This window comes from Mercurialis annua, linkage group LG6 (assembly GCF_937616625.2).
Source record: "Mercurialis annua linkage group LG6, ddMerAnnu1.2, whole genome shotgun sequence".
Lineage (NCBI taxonomy): Eukaryota > Viridiplantae > Streptophyta > Magnoliopsida > Malpighiales > Euphorbiaceae > Mercurialis > Mercurialis annua.
The window spans coordinates 27,920,552-27,940,502 of NC_065575.1; positions in this window are offsets into that span (position 1 = coordinate 27,920,552).

Here is a 19,951-nt window from a genome sequence, read left to right on the forward strand (position 1 = left end):
TTCACATTTTTAGCAATTTAAGCCAAACGTTTACAAAGTTACGAAACAAAACCTAACGTTTACAAATGTTACGAAACAAATCCAAACGTTTCACCATTTTAGCAATTTAAGCCAGACGTTTACAAAACCAAACGTTTCACATTTTTAGAAATTTAAGCCAAACGTTTACAAATGTTACGGAACAAAACTAACCGTTTCACATTTTTAGCGATTTAAGCCAAACGTTTAAAACGTTACGAAAGAAATCCAAACAGTTCACCTTTTTCGCGATTGAAGCCAAACGTTTACTAACGTTTGGATTTGTTTCGTAATGTTTGTAAACGTTTGGCTTAAATTGCTAAAAATGTGAAGTGTTTGGTTTCGTTTCATAACATTTGTAAACGTTGGGCTTAAATCGTTAAAAAGGTGAAACATTTGGATTTGTTTCGTAACATTTGTAAACGTTCGACTTAAATCGCTAAAACGGTGAAACGTTTGGATTTGTTTTATAACGTCTGTAAACGTTTTACTTAAATTACTAAAAATGGGAAACGATTGGATTTTTTTCGTAACGTTTTAATCGTTTGGATTTGTTTCATAACGTTTGGCTTAAATCGCTAAAAAGGTGAAAGGTTTAGCTTTGTTTTGTAACGTTTGTAAACATGTGGCTTAAATCGCTAAAAAGCTGAAACGTTTGGATTTGTTTCTTAACATTTGTATACGTTTGGCTTAAATCGCTAAAAAGGTGAAACGTTTGGATTTGTTTCGTAATTTTGTAAAAGTTTTGGCTTAAATCATAAAAAATGAGAAACGTTTGGTTTCGTTCCGTAACGTTTGTAAATGTTTGGCTTAAATCGCTAAAAAGGTGAAACGTTTGGATTTGTTTCATAACGTTTTAAACGTTTGGCTTAAATCGCTAAAAAGGTGAAACATTTGGTTTTGTTTCGTAACGTTTTAAACGTAAACTAATTATAATTAACTATTTCTTAAAATAAATTAAACTAAAATAAACTAGAGTTTTTTTACCAAACGTTTCCCCTTTTTAGAGATTGAAGCCAAACGTTTACAAAGGTTACGAAACAAAACCAAACTTTTTAGCAATTTAAGCCAAACGTTTACAAACGTTACGAAACAAATCCAAATGTTTCACCTTTTAAGCAATGTAAGCCAAACGTCACGAAATAAAACCAAACGTTTCCCAATTTTAGAGATTTAAAACGTTTCTAAACAAATCCAAACGATTCGCCTTTTTAGCGATTTAAGCAAAGCATTTACGAACGTTACTAAACAAAACCAAACGCTTCCCCTTTTTAGCGATTTAAGCCAAACGTTTACAAAAGTTACGAAACAAATCAATACATTTCACCTTTTTATCGATTTACGCCAAACGTTTACAAACGTTACGAAACAAATCCAAAAAATGCGAAACAAAACCAAACGTTTACAAACGTTACGAACAAATCGAAGCGTTTCACCTTTTTAGCAATTTAAGCCGAACGTTTACAAACGTTTCTAAACAAATCCAAGCGTTTCACCTTTTTAGCAATTTAAGCCAAAGTTTTGCAAACGTTACGAAACAAATCCAAACGTTTTACCTTTGTAGCGATTTAATCCGAACGTTTACAAACGTTACGAAACAAAGCCAAACGTTTCCCTTTTTTAGCGAATTAAGCCAAACGTTTACAAACGTTACGAAACAAATCTAAACGTTTCCTTTGAGGCAAACGTTTACAACGTTACGAAACAAATCAAAACGTTTCACCTTTTTAGCGATTTAAGCCAAACATTACGAAACAAATTCAAATGTTTCACCTTTTTAGTGATTTAAGCCAAACCATTACAAACGCTATGAAAAAAATCCAAACATTTCACCTTTTAAGCGATTTAAGCCAAGCATTTACAAATGTTACTAAACAAAACCAAACGTTTTCCCTTTTTAGCGATTTAAGCCAAACGTTTACAAACGTTACGAAACAAATCCAAACGTTTGACATATTTATCGATTTAAGCCAAACGTATATAAACGTTACGAAACAAATCCAAACAATACGAAACAAAACCAAACGTTTACAAACGTTACGAAACAAATCCAAGCGTTACACCTTTTTAGCAATTTAAGCCAAACGTTTACAAACGTTACAAAACAAATCCAAACAATACGAAACAAAACCAAACGTTTACAAACGTTACTAAACAAATCCAAGCGTTTCACCTTTTTAGCAATTTAAGCCAAACTTTTACAAACCTTACGAAACAAATCCAAACGTTTCACCTTTTTAGCGATTTAATCTGAACGTTTACAAACGTTACGAAAGAAAGCCATACATTTCCCCTTTTTAGCGAATTAAGCCAAACGTTTATAAACATTACGAAAAAAATCGAAACGTTCCTGTAATATCCCGTAAAATTTTGGAAATTATTTGCGAGTTTCGGAAATTATTTGAGTCATTTACGTATTTGAAATTTTGAGTTTGGTTCGATTCAAGTCCGGGTTGGGCGTGGTTCGACCAGTATTGGGTCGAACCAGGCCTCGTTTGAACCAAAGGTCTCAAACGAGACCTGGGCTGGTTCAGCCTCGAACGAGAATTGGAAAGCTCGTTCGAGACTTCATAACTTTGGTAGGTCTCGAACGAGACCTAAAAATCTTGTTCGAAACCTGCCTTAGAATCGTGTTGAGGCACGATTCTGAATCCCTTTCCCCGCGTATCTCGGCCCCGAAATCTCCAACTTCTAACTTCACGATCCAAGCTCTTTTTATTCCTTTGAAACCTCATAAACCCTAGCCGTATATGTGTTCCTTTCATCTCTGAAGTTCGTCAAAACTCCATCGCCCACATCAGTAAGTTCATTCCTTTACAAATCCAGTTTTTGTTCAATTACATTGCTTCCGTTCGAAATTAATATCTCTCTCGTTTCAGCATCAAATCGTGTTCCGTTTGATTCCAGGGATTGTAGACTCAGCCCTCTACAAGTCCGAGCTTAGTTTTCACACAACGGTACGTTATCTTTCTCGTAATTGCTGTAACTGTTGCCGCATTTATGTAAATTCTGTTTTTGAGTTCTAAATCGACCTCTTTGAATTTCAATCCGTTTCGCAACCGTTTGGAGGTCGAAATTAGTTTCATTTGTTTCCCGTGAAAGTAGACTCACGCATCTACATTTTCTACACCTTTCGTTCGTCAAACGGTACGTAAACGAACATGTAGTAAGCGCCGCCGTCTCGCCGTATTATTTTGTTTAAAACTGTTTAAGTGTTGGATTTGTTACTGCCGACGTCAAATTCCTTCTTGGCTATGATTTTGATTATAACCTCTTAGGAGGTTAATGTTTAAGCTTTCAATGAGCTTGATTTCATCGTTCGTTTTCTTTGATCATCGTTTCATGAACGATGAGTTTCCGTGACATTCTTGAATTGTTCTTGAATGTTGAGATCAAACCTTGTGTTGCTTGTGTTGGTTCTAAGCTATGGATTGTGTGTTTCCTTGATTCATTAAAGTAATAGTATTGAATTGGGAATTGTTAATTTGAAGCTTTGATTCGGTTTCTGCGATTTGCTTATTCTTGGTTACTGAGGGATGGGTTTTGTTGCTCAATTAAGAAGATGACTATGTGTCATCACTTGATTGGCCCATTTAAATTGTTTTTGGCTAAAGGTCAGTTTTGGCTATTGAGTTTTTGTGTCTTAAATCTTTTGATACCTAAACTTATATTTTAACTGTTTTAAATGATTTTTAATTTCAATTTACGAAATTGGTTTCGACGTATTGTTTAGCGATTTAAATAATATTATTATTTATATATTGAAAATACTTTGGGCTTTAATATTTTTAAATTTAAATTAATATTAAACTTATTATGGATTATATATGATTTTATATTTGACTATATTAAATGAGAATTTGGGGATTTCTTTTAATTTGGAAGTTGTCAAAATTTGTTATATTAATTTAAGACCTAAAAATAATATTCGTGTTATTTAAAAATTAAATTAATAATAAGTATTATTTAATTGTTAATTGATATTTTTAGCTTAGAATGCCTTTGGAATTAAATTTATATTTTTGCTTTATTTTGTTATTTAATTATTTGAGATATTTTTGCCGGTAATCATTAGTTACTTGGGTTTCAAGCTATTGAGTTCTATTTTAATGTCAATTAATATTTTATTAAATATTAAATTATAAACTGTGGTTTATAACTCTGGTTTTATGGTTGGGTCGGGTTGGACTTGGGTCGCCCGACATGTGGGATTAGCTTGGTAGTTTTAAGAAACTCGGCTACCCCACTATTTGAGGAAAGGATTTTATTTATTAATTAAATATTATTTAATTAATATTTTCGGGTGATTTTTAAATATGAACTCAATAGGCTTGATTTATTTACGGCAATATAATTTATTCGAGATTATGTTTCTCTGTGACTTATCTGGCTTATTATATGTGTTAGTCCTACGTGACGTCTAGTATTCTTAGAGTTAGGGGTTGGAGAAATTTTAACGTATGATTTATTTTTAGACTCTTCGACTACTCGCGCTACGGAGTCGAACCAGGGTTAGCTGTTTGCCAAGATCACGTGGATAAGCAAGCAGTGAGTTTGTAGTGCTATTTACCGCTTTATTAAGTACCGCATCGTATTTTAATATTATAAATATTTGTGAACTGTTTTTACGGATTATGGAACTGGATTGAAACGAGCTACTCGATAGGCTTGTATCTAGACTGTGTGCACCGGTAAGTACTCTGGGAAACGGCAGACCAAAATCTTGCTTACGCTGGTATATTTGTATGACGAGGATTTGTTCCCTTCCACTCTGGGTTTATCGGTATGCTATGTCATACTTACGCTGGGATCATTTCAATACTGTTTTCCATAATCATATTATATTAGTATAAAAATATTTTGATTTAAGGGTTTTAAACTTAATAAATGTAAATAGTATTGCGAACTCATCTCAGTATATCTGACCTCGTTGTTTTCCCAAATTTTCCAAGTTTATGATTTGAAAGTCGGTCCACTCCGATTCTTTTGATTCCTCGGAGGTTTTTATATTATTAAACTAGTTTCTGTTTCGAACTCTTAGACCGTAGTAGAACTAGTTTATATATTAGATTTGTTATTGCATTGGGATTATCGATTAGACCGATTGTTTATTATTAGCATGTTTACACTGGAATATTTTATTATTATATTTAAGGCATGCTGTGGAATATTTCAGATACTCAAGTTATTTATATTAGAACTGTATTATAAATTGCTAGGCCTAGGTTGAAGTCTCGGTTGCCCCCGAGCAGTTTTCTGCAGGTTTAAATGTTTATTTGATTTCCGCGAGGCTTGCTACGGGTTTTGGTACAACCATACCCATACCCTAGCGCGGGTCACGATTCATGAAATTGGGTCGTGACAGTTTCCCCATTTTAGCGATTTAAGCCAAACGTTTACAACGTTACGAAACAAATCCAAACGTTTCACCTTTTTAGCTATTTAAGCCAAACGGTTACAAACATTACGAAACAAATTCAAATGTTTCACCTTTTTAGAGATTTAAGCCAAACCTTTACAAACGTTACGAAACAAATCCAAACATTTCACCTTTTTAGCGATTTAAGCCAAGCATTTACAAACGCTACTAAACAAAAGCAAACGTTTCCCCTTTTTATCGATTTAAGCCAAACGTTTACAAACGTTACGAAACAAATCAAAACGTTTCACATTTTTAGCGATTTATGCCAAACGTTTACAAACGTTACGAAACAAATCCAAACGTTTGACCAATTTATTCATTTAAGCCAAACGTTTTCAAACGTTACGAAACAACTCCAAACAATACGAAACAAAACCAAATTTTTACAAACGTTACGAAACAAATCCAAGTGTTTCACCTTTTTAGCAATTTAAGCCAAACGTTTACAAACATTACTAAACAAATCCAAGCGTTTCACCTTTTTAGCAATTTAAGCCAAACTTTTGCAAACGTTACGAAACAAATCCAAACGTTTCACCTTTTTAGAGATTTAATCCGAACGTTTCCAAACGTTACGAAACAAAGCCAAACATTTCCCCTTTTTAGCGAATTAAGACAAACGTTTACAAACGTTATGAAACAAATCCAAACGTTTCCCCATTTTAGCGATTTAAGCCAAACGTTTACAACGTTACGAAACAAATCCAAACGTTTCACCTTTTTAGCGATATAAGCCAAATGTTTACAAACATTACGAAACAAATTCAAATGTTTCACCTTTTTATAGATTGAAGCCAAACGTTTACAAACGTTACAAAACAAATCCAAACGTTTCCCATTTTTAGCGATTTAAGCCAAACGTTTACAAATGCTACGAAACAAAACTAAACGTTTCACCTTTTTAAAAATTTCAACCAAACGTTTACAAACGTTACAAAACAAATCCAAGAGTTTCACCTTTTTAAAAATTTACGGCAAACGTTTATAAACGTAACAAAACAAATCCAATCGTTTCACCTTTTAAGCAATTTAAGCCAAACGTTTACAAACGTAACAAAACAAATCCAAACGTTACTACTTTTTAGCAATTTAAGCCAAACGTTTACAAACGTTGGGAAACAAATCCAAACGTTTCACCTTTTCAGCGATTTAAGCCAAACGTTTACAAACGTTACGAAAGAAATCCAAGCGTTTCAGCTTTTTAGCAATTTAAGCCAAACGTTACCAAACGTAACAAAACAAATCCAAGTGTTTCACCTTTTTAACAATTTAAGCCAAATGCTTGGATTTGTTTCATAACGTTTGTAAACGTTTGGCTTAAATTGCTAAAAAGGTGAAATGCTTGGATTTGTTTTGTTACGTTTGTAAACGTTCGGCTTCAATTGCTAAAAAGGTGAAATTTTTTTCGTAACGTTTGTAAATGTTTGACCTAAATCGCTAAAAAGGTGAAACGTTTGGTTTTGTTTCGTGACGTTTGTAAAAAATTTATAAACGTTTGGCTTAAATCGCTAAAAAGGTGACACATTTGGATTTTTTCGTAACGTTTATAAACGTTTGGCTTAAATCTCTAAAAAGGTGAAACGTTTGGTTTTGTTTCGTAATGTTTGGCTTAAATCGCTAAAGAGGCGAAACGTTTGGATTTATTTCGTAACGTTTGTAAACGTTTGGCTAAAATCGCTAAAAAGGTGAAACGTTTGGTTTGTTTCGTAATGCTTGTAAACGTTCGGGTTAAATCGCTAAAAAGGTGTAACGTTTGGATTTGTTTCGTAACGTTTGTAAACGTTCGGCTTAAATCTCTAAAAATGTGAAACCTTTGTTTTTGTTCCGTAAAGTTTGTTAACGTTTGGTTTAAATCGCTAAAAAGGTGAAACGTTTTATTTTATTTCATAACGTTTGTAATAGTTTGGCTTTTCTTCGTAACCTTTGTAAACGTTTGGTTTACATCGCTAAAAAGGTGAAACGTTTGGATTTGTTTCATAACGTTTGTAAACATTTGGCTTAAATTGCTAAAAAGGTGAAACGTTTGGTTTTGTTTCGTAACGTTTGTAAACGTTTGGCTTAACTCACTAAAACAGTTAATCGTTTGGTTTTGTTTCGTAGCGTTTGTAAACGTTTGGCTTAAATCGCTAAAATGTGTAATGTTTTGTTTCGTAACGTTTGTAAACGTTTGGCTTAAATTGCTAAAAAAGGTGAAACGTTTGGTTTGGTTTCGTAACATTTGTAAACGTTTGGCTTAAATCGCTAAAAAAGTAAAATGTTTGGATTTGTTTCATAACATTTGTAAACATTTGGCTTAAATCATTAAAAAAAGTGAAACGTTTGGATTTGTTTCGTAACTTTTGTAAACGTTTTGCTTAAATTTATAAAAGGTCAGACTTTTGTATTTTTTTCGTAATGTTTGTAAACATATGGCTTAAATTGCTAAAAAGGGGATACGTTTGGATTTGTTTCGTAAGTTTGCAAAAGTTTGGCTTAAATTGCTAAAAAGGTGAAACGTTTGGATTTGTTTCGTAACGTTTGAAAATGTTTGGCATAAATTGCTAAATAGGTTAAATGTTTGGATTTGTTTTGTAATATTTGTAAACGTTCGGCTTAAATCGCTAAACATGTGAAACGTTTGGATTTGTTTCGTAACGTTTGGCTTAAATCACTAAAAAGGTGAAATGTTTGGATTTGTTTCGTAACATTTGTCAACGTTTGGCTTAAATCGCTAAAAAGATGATACGTTTGGATTCGTTTCGTAACGTTTGTAAACGTTTGGCTTAAATTACTAAAAACGTGAAACGCTTGGATTTATTTTGTAACGTTTGTAAACGTTAGGTTTAAATCGCTAAAAAGGTGAAACGTTTGGTATTGTTTCGTAACGTTTGTAAACGTTTGGCTTAAATTGCTAAAAATGGGAAACGTTTGGATTTTTTTTGTAACATTTGTAAACGTTTGGCTTATATCGCTAAAAAGGTGAAACGTTTGAATTTGTTTTATAATATTTGTAAACGTTTGGCATATATCGCTAAAAAGGTGAAACACTTGGATTTGTTTCCTAACATTTGTAAAGGTTTGACTTAAATCTCTAAGAAGGCAAAACGTTTGGTTTTGTTTCGTTGCATTTTTAACGTCCGGCTTAAATCACTAAAAAGGCGACACGTTTGGTTTTATTTTGTAACGTTTGTAAACGTTTTGCTTAATTCGTTTGGCTTGAATCGCTAAAATAGGAAATCGTTTGGATTTGTTTCGTAACGTTTGTAAACGTTTGGATTTGTCCCATAACGTTTGTAAACGTTTGGCTTAAATCGCGAAAAAGGTGAAACGTTTGGATTTGTTTCGTAACGTTTGTAAACGTTTGGCTTAAATTGCTAAAATGGCGAAACGTTTGGATTTGTTTCGTAACGTTTGTAAACATTTGGCTTAAATTGCTAAAATGGTGAAACGTTTGGATTTTTTTCGTAATGTTTGTAAACGATTGGCTCAAATTGCTAAAAAGGAGAAAGGCTTGGATTTGTTTCGTAACTTTTGTAAACGTTTGGCCAGTCCAAGCGTTTATAAACGTTTGGCTTAAATCGCTAAAAAGGAAACGTTTGGTTTTGTTTCGTTACGTTTGTAAATGTTTGGCTCAAGTCGCTAAAATGGTGAAAGTTTGGATTTGTTTCGTAACGTTTGGCTTAAATCGCTAAAAAGGTGAAACGTGTGGATTTGTTTCGTAATATTTGTAAACGTTTGGCTTAAATTGCTAAAAAAGGGAAACAATTGGATTTGTTTCCAAACGTTTGTAAACGTTTGGCTTTGTTTCGTACCATTTGTAAACGTTTGGCTTAAATCGCTAAAAATGTTAAACGTTTGTATTTATTTTGTAACGTTTGTAAACGTTTGACTTAAATCGCTAAAAAGGTGAAGCGTTTGGATTTGTTTCTAACGTTTGTAAACGTTTGGCTTAAATCGCTAAAAAGGTGACACGTTTGGTTTTGTTTCGCAACGTTTGCAAACGTTTTATAAACGTTTGGCCTAAATCGTTAAAAAGGAGACACATTTGGATTTTTTTCGTAACGTTTATAAACGTTTGGCTTAAATCTCTAAAAAGGGGAAACGTCTGGTTTTTTTTTTCGTAATGTTTTGCTTAAATCGCTAAAGATGTGAAACGTTTGGATTTATTTCTTAACGTTTGTAAACGTTTGGCTTAAATCGCTAAAAGATGAAACGTTTGGTTTTATTTCGTAATGTTTGTAAACGTTTGGCTTAAATCGCTAAAAAGGTGAAACGTTTGGATTTGTTTCGTAACGTTTGTAAACGTTCGACTTAAATTGCTAAAAATGTGAAACGTTTGTTTTTGTTCCGTAAAGTTTTTTAACGTTTGGCTTAAATCGCTAAAAAGGTGAAACGTTTTGTTTTGTTTCATTACGTTTGTAAAAGTTTGGTTTTTCTTCGTAAACTTTGTAAACGTTTGGCTTAAATGGCTAAAAAGGTGAAACATTTGGTTTTGTTTCGTAACGTTTGTAAACATTTGGCTTAACTCGCCAAAACAGTTAATCGTTTGGTTTTGTTTTGTAGTGTTTGCAAATGTTTGGCTTAAATCGCTAAAATGTGTAAACGTTTTTTTTTGTAACGTTTGTAAACGTTTGGCTTAAATTGCTAAAAAGGTGAAACGTTTGGTTTGGTTTCGTAACATTTGTAATCGTTTGGATTAAATCGCTAAAAAGTTAAAACGTTTGGATTTGTTTCGTAACGTTTGTAAACGTTTGTCTTAAATCGTTAAAAAAGTGAAACGTTTGGATTTGTTTTGTACCCTTTATAAACGTTTTGCTTAAATCGCTAAAAGGTGAAACGTTTGGATTTGTTTCGTAACGTTTGTAAACGTTTGGCTTAAATTGCTAAAAAGGTGAAACATATGGATTTATTTCGTAAGTTTGTAATCATTTGGCTTAAATCGCTAAAAAGGTGAAACGTTTGGATTTGTTTCATAACGTTTGTAAATGTATGGCTTAAATTGCTAAACAGGGGAAATATTTGGATTTGTTTAGTAATATTTGTAAACGTTTGGCTTAAATCGCTAAAAATGGGAAACGTTTGGATTTGTTTCATAACGTTTGGCTTAAATCACTAAAAAGGGGAAACGTTTGGATTTGTTTCATAACGTTTGTCAACGTTTGGATTTATTTCGTAACGTATGTAAACGTTTGGCTTAAATTACTAAAAACATGAAACGCTTAGATTTTTTTTGTAACGTTTGTAAACGTTTGGCTTAAATCGCTAAAAAGGGGAAACGTTTGGTATTGTTTCGTAACGTTTGTAAACGTTTGGCTTAAATCGCTAAAAAGGTGAAATATTTGTATTTTTTTGAAACGTTTGTAAACGTTTTGCTTATATCGCTAAAAAGGGGAAACGTTTGAATTTGTTTCATAATATCTGTAAACGTTTGGCTTATATCGCTAAAAAGGTGAAACACTTGGATTTGTTTCCTATGGCTTGTAAAGGTTTGGATTAAATCTATAGGAAGGAGAAAAGTTTTGTTTTGTTTCGTAGCGTTTTAAACGTTTGGCTTAAATCGCTAAAAAGGCGACACGTTAGGTTTTGTTTCCTAACGTTTGTAAACGTTTTGCTTAATTCGTTTGGCTTGAGTTGCTAAAATAAAGAAGCGTTTGGATTTGTTTCGTAATGTTTGTAAACCTGTGGATTTGTTCCATAATGTTTGTAAACATTTAGCTTAAATCGCGAAAAAGGTGAAACGTATGGATTTATTTCGTAACGTTTGTAAACGTTTGTCTTAAATTGCTAAAATGGGGAAACATTTGGTTTTGTTTCGTATCATTTGTAAACATTTCGCTAAAATTGCTAAAATGGGGAAACATTTGGATTTGTTTCGTAACATTTGTAAACGTTTGGCTTAAAATGCTAAACAGGTGAAACGCTTGGATTTGTTTCATAACATTTGTAAACGTTTGGCTAATCCAAGCGCTTATAAACGTTTGGCTTAAATCGCTAAAAAAGAAACGTTTGGTTTTGTTTCGTTACGTTTGTAGACGTTTGGCTCAAATTGTTAAAATGGGGAAACGTTTAGATTTGTTTCGTAACGTTTGGCTTAAATTGCTAAAAAGGTGAAACGTGTGGATTTGTTTCGTAACGTTTGTAAACTTTTGTCCTAAATTGCCAAAAAGGGAAAACGCTAGGATTTGTTTCCTAACGTTTGTAAACGTTTGGCATTGTTTCTTACCGTTTGTAAACGTTTGGCTTAAATTTCTAAAAATGTTAAACGTTTGGATTTATTTCGTAACATTTGTAAACGTTTGACTTAAATCGCTAAAAAGGGGAAACGTTTGCATTTGTTTCGTAACGTTTGGAAACGTTTGGCTTAAATCTCTAAAAAGTTGAAACGTTTGGTTCTGTTTCATAACGTTTGTAAACGTTTTATAAATGTTTTGGCTTAAATCGCTAAAAAGGTGACACGTTTGGATTTTTTTCGTAAAGTTTATAAACGTTTGGCTTAAATCTCTAAAAAAGGGGAAACGTTTGGTTTTGTTTCATAATGTTTGGCTTAAATCGCTAAAGAGGTGAAAGGTTTGGATTTATTTCGCAACGTTTGTAAACGTTTGGCTTCAATCGCTAAAAAGGTGAAACGTTTGGTTTTGTTTCGTAATGTTTGTAAACGTTCGGGGTAAATCGCTAAAAAGGTGCAACGTTTGGATTTGTTTCGTAACGTTTGAAAACGTTCGGCTTAAATCGCTAAAAATGTGAAACGTTTGTTTTTGTTCCGTAAAGTTTTTTAACGTTTTTCTTAAATCCCTAAAAAGGTGAAATGTTTTGTTTTGTTTCATAACGTTTGTAAAAGTTGGGCTTTTCCTCGTAACCTTTGTAAACGTTTGGTTTACATCGCTAAAAAGGTGAAACGTTTGGATTTGTTTTGTAACGTTTGTAAATGTTTGGCTTATATTGCTAAAAAGGTGAAACGTTTGGTTTTGTTTTGTAGCGTTTGCAAAACATTTTGCTTAAATCGTTAAAATGTGTAAACGTTTTGTTTCGTAACGTTTGGCTTAAATTGCTAAAAAGGTGAAACGTTTGGTTTGGTTACGTAACATTTGTAAAAGTTTGGCTTAAATCGCTAAAAAGATAAAACGTTTGGATTTGTTTCGTAACGTTTGTTAACGTTTGGCTTAAATCGTTAAAAAAGTGAAACGTTTGAGTTTGTTTCGTAACCTTTGTAAACGTGTCACTTAAATCGCTAAAAGGTGAAACGTTTGGATTTGTTTCGTAACGTTTGTTAAAGTTTGGCTTAAATTGTTAAAAAGGGGAAACGTTTAGATTTGTTTCGTAAGTTTGTAAACGTTTGGATTAAATCGCTAAAAAGGTGAAACGTTTGGATTTGTTTCGTAATGTTTGTAAATGTTTGGTTTAAATTGCTAAATAGGTGAAATTTTTGGATTTGTTTTGTAATGTTTGTAAACGTTCGGCTTAAATCGCTAAAAATGTGAAACGTTTGGATTTGTTTTGTAACGTTTGGCTTAAATCACTAAAAAGGTGAAACGTTTGGATCTGTTTCGTAACGTTTGTAAACGTTTGGCTTAAATCGCTAAAAAGGTGAAACCTTTGGATTCGTTTCGTAACATTTGTAAACGTTTGGCTTAAATTACTAAAAACGTGAAACGCATGGAGTTTTGTGTAACGTTTATAAACGTTTGGCTTATGTGTCATCACTTGATTGGCCCATTTAAATTGTTTTTGGCTAAAGGTCAGTTTTGGCTATTGAGTTTTTGTGTCTTAAATCTTTTGATACCTAAGCTTATATTTTAACTGTTTTAAATGATTTTTAATTTCAATTTACGAAATTGGTTTCGACGTATTGTTTAGCGATTTAAATAATATTATTATTTATATATTGAAAATACTTTGGGCTTTAATATTTTTAAATTTAAATTAATATTAAACTTATTATGGATTATATATGATTTTATATTTGACTATATTAAATGAGAATTTGGGGATTTCTTTTAATTTGGAAGTTGTCAAAATTTGTTATATTAATTTAAGACCTAAAAATAATATTCGCGTTATTTAAAAATTAAATTAATAATTATCATTAAGTATTATTTAATTGTTAATTGATATTTTTAGCTTAGAATGCCTTTGGAATTAAATTTATATTTTTGCTTTATTTTGTTATTTAATTATTTGAGATATTTTTGCCGGTAATCATTAGTTACTTGGGTTTCAAGCTATTGAGTTCTATTTTAATGTCGATTAATATTTTATTAAATATTAAATTATAAACTGTGGTTTATAACTCTGGTTTTATGGTTGGGTCGGGTTGGACTTGGGTCGCCCGACATGTGGGATTAGCTTGGTAGTTTTAAGAAACTCGGCTACCCCACTATTTGAGGAAAGGATTTTATTTATTAATTAAATATTATTTAATTAATATTTTCGGGTGATTTTTAAATATGAACTCAATAGGCTTGATTTATTTACGGCAATATAATTTATTCGAGATTATGTTTCTCTGTGACTTATCTGGCTTATTATATGTGTTAGTCCTACGTGACGTCTAGTATTCTTAGAGTTAGGGGTTGGAGAAATTTTAACGTATGATTTATTTTTAGACTCTTCGACTACTCGCGCTACGGAGTCGAACCAGGGTTAGCTGTTTGCCAAGATCACGTGGATAAGCAAGCAGTGAGTTTGTAGTGCTATTTACCGCTTTATTAAGTACCGCATCGTATTTTAATATTATAAATATTTGTGAACTGTTTTTACGGATTATGGAACTGGATTGAAACGAGCTACTCGATAGGCTTGTATCTAGACTGTGTGCACCGGTAAGTACTCTGGGAAACGGCAGACCAAAATCTTGCTTACGCTGGTATATTTGTATGACGAGGATTTGTTCCCTTCCACTCTGGGTTTATCGGTATGCTATGTCATACTTACGCTGGGATCATTTCAATACTGTTTTCCATAATCATATTATATTAGTATAAAAATATTTTGATTTAAGGGTTTTAAACTTAATAAATGTAAATAGTATTGCGAACTCATCTCAGTATATCTGACCTCGTTGTTTTCCCAAATTTTCCAAGTTTATGATTTGAAAGTCGGTCCACTCCGATTCTTTTGATTCCTCGGAGGTTTTTATATTATTAAACTAGTTTCTGTTTTCGAACTCTTAGACCGTAGTAGAACTAGTTTATATATTAGATTTGTTATTGCATTGGGATTATCGATTAGACCGATTGTTTATTATTAGCATGTTTACACTGGAATATTTTATTATTATATTTAAGGCATGCTGTGGAATATTTCAGATACTCAAGTTATTTATATTAGAACTGTATTATAAATTGCTAGGCCTAGGTTGGAGTCTCGGTTGCCCCCGAGCAGTTTTCTGCAGGTTTAAATGTTTATTTGATTTCCGCGAGGCTTGCTACGGGTTTTGGTACAACCATACCCATACCCTAGCGCGGGTCACGATTCATGAAATTGGGTCGTGACAGTTTCCCCATTTTAGCGATTTAAGCCAAACGTTTACAACGTTACGAAACAAATCCAAACGTTTCACCTTTTTAGCTATTTAAGCCAAACGGTTACAAACATTACGAAACAAATTCAAATGTTTCACCTTTTTAGAGATTTAAGCCAAACGTTTACAAACGTTACGAAACAAATCCAAACATTTCACCTTTTTAGCGATTTAAGCCAAGCATTTACAAACGCTACTAAACAAACCAAATGTTTCCCCTTTTTAGCGATTTAAGCCAAACGTTTACAAACGTTACGAAACAAATCAAAACGTTTCACATTTTTAGCGATTTATGCCAAACGTTTACAAACGTTACGAAACAAATCCAAACGTTTGACCAATTTATTCATTTAAGCCAAACGTTTTCAAACGTTACGAAACAACTCCAAACAATACGAAACAAAACCAAATTTTTACAAACGTTACGAAACAAATCCAAGTGTTTCACCTTTTTAGCAATTTAAGCCAAACGTTTACAAACATTACTAAACAAATCCAAGCATTTCACCTTTTTAGCAATTTAAGCCAAACTTTTGCAAACGTTACGAAACAAATCCAAACGTTTCACCTTTTTAGAGATTTAATCCGAACGTTTCCAAACGTTACGAAACAAAGCCAAACATTTCCCCTTTTTAGCGAATTAAGACAAACGTTTACAAACGTTATGAAACAAATCCAAACGTTTCCCCATTTTAGCGATTTAAGCCAAACGTTTACAACGTTACGAAACAAATCCAAACGTTTCACCTTTTTAGCGATATAAGCCAAATGTTTACAAACATTACGAAACAAATTCAAATGTTTCACCTTTTTATAGATTGAAGCCAAACGTTTACAAACGTTACAAAACAAATCCAAACGTTTCCCATTTTTAGCGATTTAAGCCAAACGTTTACAAACGCTACGAAACAAAACTAAACGTTTCACCTTTTTAAAAATTTCAACCAAACGTTTACAAACGTTACAAAACAAATCCAAGAGTTTCACCTTTTTAAAAATTTACGGCAAACGTTTATAAACGTAACAAAACAAATCCAATCGTTTCACTTTTTAAGCAATTTAAGCCAAACGTTTACAAACGTAACAAAACAAATCCAAACGTTACTACTTTTTAGCAATTTAAGCCAAACGTTTACAAACGTTGGGAAACAAATCCAAACGTTTCACCTTTTCAGCGATTTAAGCCAAACGTTTACAAACGTTACGAAAGAAATCCAAGCGTTTCAGCTTTTTAGCAATTTAAGCCAAACGTTACCAAACGTAACAAAACAAATCCAAGTGTTTCACCTTTTTAACAATTTAAGCCAAACGCTTGGATTTGTTTCATAACGTTTGTAAACGTTTGGCTTTAATTGCTAAAAAGGTGAAATGCTTGGATTTGTTTTGTTATGTTTGTAAACGTTCGGCTTCAATTGCTAAAAAGGTGAAAATTTTTTCGTAACGTTTGTAAATGTTTGACCTAATTCGCTAAAAAGGTGAAACGTTTGGTTTTGTTTCGTGACGTTTGTAAAAAATTTATAAACGTTTGGCTTAAATCGCTAAAAAGGTGACACATTTGGATTTTTTCGTAACGTTTATAAACGTTTGGCTTAAATCTCTAAAAAGGGGAAACATTTGGTTTTGTTTCGTAATGTTTGGCTTAAATCGCTAAAGAGGCGAAACGTTTGGATTTATTTCGTAACGTTTGTAAACGTTTGGCTTAAATCGCTAAAAAGGTGAAACGTTTGGTTTGTTTCGTAATGCTTGTAAACGTTCGGGTTAAATCGCTAAAAAGGTGTAACGTTTGGATTTGTTTCGTAACGTTTGTAAACGTTCGGCTTAAATCTCTAAAAATGTGAAACCTTTGTTTTTGTTCCGTAAAGTTTGTTAACGTTTGGTTTAAATCGCTAAAAAGGTGAAACGTTTTATTTTATTTCATAACGTTTGTAATAGTTTGGCTTTTCTTCGTAACCTTTGTAAACGTTTGGTTTACATCGCTAAAAAGGCGAAACGTTTGGATTTGTTTCATAACGTTTGTAAACATTTGGCTTAAATTGCTAAAAAGGTGAAACGTTTGGTTTTGTTTCGTAACGTTTGTAAACGTTTGGCTTAACTCACTAAAACAGTTAATCGTTTGGTTTTGTTTCGTAGCGTTTGTAAACGTTTGGCTTAAATCGCTAAAATGTGTAATGTTTTGTTTCGTAACGTTTGTAAACGTTTGGCTTAAATTGCTAAAAAAGGTGAAACGTTTGGTTTGGTTTCGTAACATTTGTAAACGTTTGGCTTAAATCGCTAAAAAGGTAAAATGTTTGGATTTGTTTCGTAACATTTGTAAACATTTGGCTTAAATCATTAAAAAAAGTGAAACGTTTGGATTTGTTTCGTAACTTTTGTAAACGTTTTGCTTAAATTTATAAAAGGTCAGACTTTTGTATTTTTTTCGTAATGTTTGTAAACATTTGGCTTAAATTGCTAAAAAGGGGATACGTTTGGATTTGTTTCGTAAGTTTGCAAAAGTTTGGCTTAAATTGCTAAAAAGGTGAAACGTTTGGATTTGTTTCGTAACGTTTGAAAATGTTTGGCATAAATTGCTAAATAGGTTAAATGTTTGGATTTGTTTTGTAATATTTGTAAACGTTCGGCTTAAATCGCTAAACATGTGAAACGTTTGGATTTGTTTCGTAACGTTTGGCTTAAATCACTAAAAAGGTGAAATGTTTGGATTTGTTTCGTAACATTTGTCAACGTTTGGCTTAAATCGCTAAAAAGATGATACGTTTGGATTCGTTTCGTAACGTTTGTAAACGTTTGGCTTAAATTACTAAAAACGTGAAACGCTTGGATTTATTTTGTAACGTTTGTAAACGTTAGGTTTAAATCGCTAAAAAGGTGAAACGTTTGGTATTGTTTCGTAACGTTTGTAAACGTTTGGCTTAAATTGCTAAAAATGGGAAACGTTTGGATTTTTTTGTAACATTTGTAAACGTTTGGCTTATATCGCTAAAAAGGTGAAACGTTTGAATTTATTTTATAATATTTGTAAACGTTTGGCATATATCGCTAAAAAGGTGAAACACTTGGATTTGTTTCCTAACATTTGTAAAGGTTTGACTTAAATCTCTAAGAAGGCAAAACGTTTGGTTTTGTTTCGTTGCATTTTAAACGTCCGGCTTAAATCACTAAAAAGGCGACACGTTTGGTTTTATTTTGTAACGTTTGTAAACGTTTTGCTTAATTCGTTTGGCTTGAATCGCTAAAATGGGAAATCGTTTGGATTTGTTTCGTAACGTTTGTAAACGTTTGGATTTGTCCCATAACGTTTGTAAACGTTTGGCTTAAATCGCGAAAAAGGTGAAACGTTTGGATTTGTTTCGTAACGTTTGTAAACGTTTGGCTTAAATTGCTAAAATGGCGAAACGTTTGGATTTGTTTCGTAACGTTTGTAAACATTTGGCTTAAATTGCTAAAATGGTGAAACGTTTGGATTTTTTTCGTAATGTTTGTAAACGATTGGCTCAAATTGCTAAAAAGGAGAAAGGCTTGGATTTGTTTCGTAACTTTTGAAAACGTTTGGCCAGTCCAAGCGTTTATAAACGTTTGACTTAAATCGCTAAAAAGGAAACGTTTGGTTTTGTTTCGTTACGTTTGTAAATGTTTGGCTCAAGTCGCTAAAATGGTGAAACGTTTGGATTTGTTTCGTAACGTTTGGCTTAAATCGCTAAAAAGGTGAAACGTGTGGATTTGTTTCGTAATATTTGTAAACGTTTGGCTTAAATTGCTAAAAAGGGGAAACAATTGGATTTGTTTCCAAACGTTTGTAAACGTTTGGCTTTGTTTCGTACCATTTGTAAACGTTTGGCTTAAATCGCTAAAAATGTTAAACGTTTGTATTTATTTTGTAACGTTTGTAAACGTTTGACTTAAATCGCTAAAAAGGTGAAGCGTTTGGATTTGTTTCTAACGTTTGTAAACGTTTGGCTTAAATCGCTAAAAAGGTGACACGTTTGGTTTTGTTTCGCAACGTTTGCAAACGTTTTATAAACGTTTGGCCTAAATCGTTAAAAAGGAGACACATTTGGATTTTTTTCGTAACGTTTATAAACGTTTGGCTTAAATCTCTAAAAAGGGGAAACGTCTGGTTTTTTTTTTCGTAATGTTTTGCTTAAATCGCTAAAGATGTGAAACGTTTGGATTTATTTCTTAACGTTTGTAAACGTTTGGCTTAAATCGCTAAAAGATGAAACGTTTGGTTTTATTTCGTAATGTTTGTAAACGTTTGGGTTAAATCGCTAAAAAGGTGAAACGTTTGGATTTGTTTCGTAACGTTTGTAAACGTTCGACTTAAATTGCTAAAAATGTGAAACGTTTGTTTTTGTTCCGTAAAGTTTTTTAACGTTTGGCTTAAATCGCTAAAAAGGTGAAACGTTTTGTTTTGTTTCATTACGTTTGTAAAAGTTTGGTTTTTCTTCGTAAACTTTGTAAACGTTTGGCTTAAATGGCTAAAAAGGTGAAACATTTGGTTTTGTTTCGTAACGTTTGTAAACATTTGGCTTAACTCGCCAAAACAGTTAATCGTTTGGTTTTGTTTTGTAGTGTTTGCAAATGTTTGGCTTAAATCGCTAAAATGTGTAAACGTTTTTTTTGTAACATTTGTAATCGTTTGGATTAAATCGCTAAAAAGTTAAAACGTTTGGATTTGTTTCGTAACGTTTGTAAACGTTTGTCTTAAATCGTTAGAAAAGTGAAACGTTTGGATTTGTTTTGTACCCTTTATAAACGTTTTGCTTAAATCGCTAAAAGGTGAAACGTTTGGATTTGTTTCGTAACGTTTGTAAACGTTTGGCTTAAATTGCTAAAAAGGTGAAACATATGGATTTATTTCGTAAGTTTGTAATCGTTTGGCTTAAATCGCTAAAAAGGTGAAACGTTTGGATTTGTTTCATAACGTTTGTAAATGTATGGCTTAAATTGCTAAACAGGGGAAATATTTGGATTTGTTTAGTAATGTTTGTAAACGTTTGGCTTAAATCGCT